General features: G+C 40.0%; 1 protein-coding gene across 1 annotated transcript in view; it reads left to right on the top strand.

The window, feature by feature from the left end:
• LOC138971491 (ets DNA-binding protein pokkuri-like) overlaps positions 1-2,440 on the top strand; it is an 83,547-nt gene that overhangs the window by 1,974 nt on the left and 79,133 nt on the right. The window lies entirely within an intron of this gene.

The following is a 2,440-nucleotide window of genomic DNA, read 5'->3' as shown; positions in this document are numbered from 1 at the left end:
TTTTTTTTGGAGGGGGGGTGGGGGGGTCGTAGGTAAATCTATATTACAAATGTCCCTTTCATCATTTTTTTTTCTTCTCTTTCGTTGTTGTTGTTGTTGCTGCTGCTGTTGTTATTGTTGGTTGTGCTGCTTTTGCTGCTGCTGGTGTAGTTGTTGTTGTTGTTGTTGTTGTTGTTGTTCAAAATATGTAGCTGTGGGTCGATGGTCCTGCATTTCACCATTAACCTGCCATAGCGGGGCGCCTCCAGCGGGCCAGATCTGTCGTCGAAGCTCAATATGGTGTGTAGTTTTGAGAGAGAAAAAAAGCTGCATTGTTGCACAGCCCGATTGTTTTGCATAATGCGCCACCAGCTGTCGACTGACATGCAGGCAGTATTTAAGTAATCGGAAAATATATTTAAAGGTACCGCCATGAGGTAGATCGACAGTTTCGTTTTGAATTTGGACAGGAATACAGTGGCTGTGCCAAATTTCGTGTCTGGAAATTTCGCTCCATCAAGTTGACATGTCGGTTTTTAACGTCCCTTCAACCGACATGGATACGCGGGTCCGCGGACAGTACCTACCAGGAACGGCAAACATTGGCGATTGGACATTGTGTTATTTCAAGTAAACCTCAGCGATGTGGTAGTCTACACAGACGGCGATTATCGTGGCGCAGCCCCTTTATATTTCTATTCTACTTCTTTGTTCCAAACATGTCTTAAATGTATAATACCTGAGAGAGAAGAAACAAGTCGCGTAAGGCGAAAATACAACATTTAGTCAAGCTGTCGAACTCACAGGATGAAACTAAACGCACTGCATTTTTCACCAAGACCTCGTAGCATCGTCAGTCCACCGTTCGTGACATAGGCAGTGAAACCGACAAGCCAGAAAAGCGCGGTAGTAGTTGCGCTGAGCAGGATAGCACGCTTTTCTGTATCTCTATTCTTTTTAACTTTCTGAGCTTGTTTTTAATCCAAACATAACATATCTATATGTTATTGGAATCAGGAACCCACAGGGAATAAGATGAAAATGTTTTTAAATCGATTTCGGAAATTTAATTTTAATCATAATTTTCATATCTTAAATTTTCAGAGCTTGTTTTTTATCCGAATATAACATATTTATGTGTTTTTGAAATCAGAAAATGATGAAAGATAAGATGAAATTGTTTTTGGATCGTTTTATGAAAAAATAATTTTAATTACAATTTTTAGATTTTTAATGACCAAATTCATCAATTAATTTTTAATGCTGAAATGCAATACCAAAGTCCGGCCTTTGTCGAAGATTGCGTGGTCAAAATTTCAATCAATTTCAACTTTTACAAAAAGGCGGATATGACGTCATCAAAGACATATCAAAAACTTTTTTTTTTAAACTGAGGATATCATTCCCAGCAATTCTCATGTATAGTTTCATGAAGATCGGTCCAGTAGTTTACTCTGAATCGCTCTACACACACATACACACACACACACACACACACACACACACACATACACCACGACCCTCGTCTCGATTCCCCCTTTATGTTAAAACATTTAGTCAAAACTTGACTACATGTAAAAAAGCCATCAGGTCGCTTACAAAGGCATTCAATAAAATTCTGCGTTACACATAATCCTACCGCGAAGGAGTTCAGCCTTCGCTTTTGAAGACATACAGCTTTATTTCGTTGTTGTGAAATAGGCGAAAAAGATCACTCTTCGTTGTTTTACTTCTACTGAGTTACTTACCTTGTTTGTATATAAAGATCTCTTCATTGTAGTTCCCTACTGGTTCTAGCAACAAGCCGTGTAGGGTTGCTTTGACCTTGGGTGCGTATGCACCAGTCAGGGGCAGAGCAGTTAAGCCCGAAGGGGGGGGGGGGGGGTTACAACCTGGGATTCAGGGGAGGTCTGGGGGGCGAAGCCCCACTGAAGCTGAAGAATTTTAGCTATATTATAAACAATTTGTGGCTTATCCTTGATTTTAAACATGATGTGTCAGCAGCCACTCGTTATTTCTTTTAAAGTTAGTATTAAAAAATGGCAATTTATCTTCACTGATATCTGCTCCCGACATCATATAGTATGGTTAGAAGGAAGACATGTCGCATAGGATTGGCAGTTAAAGCTGTACAAAAATGATACTGATTAAACAATTACCTATTCCCCCCGGCTTTACAGCCAGAAACAAGAACAAAATTCACAGACAGCAATTTTTTTTTTTTTTTTTTTTTTACAGCCGAGGGGGGGGGAGGGGGGTACCCCTGTAACCACCCCCCTAATCCGCCCCTGCACCTAGATTTACCGATTTTCTCTTTAGTGTTTATGCACACACACACGTAAGTGTAACCAGAGGCGCAGGAAGCAATGTATCTGTGATTAAAGGTTGGTTCTGAGCAACTCTGATTTTGTTTGTTTGCTTGTTTCTTTTTTTGGTATGTATTTTGTTGTTGTTGTTGTTG

This window comes from Littorina saxatilis, linkage group LG7 (genome assembly GCF_037325665.1).
Source record: "Littorina saxatilis isolate snail1 linkage group LG7, US_GU_Lsax_2.0, whole genome shotgun sequence".
Lineage (NCBI taxonomy): Eukaryota > Metazoa > Mollusca > Gastropoda > Littorinimorpha > Littorinidae > Littorina > Littorina saxatilis.
The sequence above is the reverse complement of the archived record's forward strand: the minus strand, read 5'-3'. Positions and strand labels throughout refer to the sequence as shown.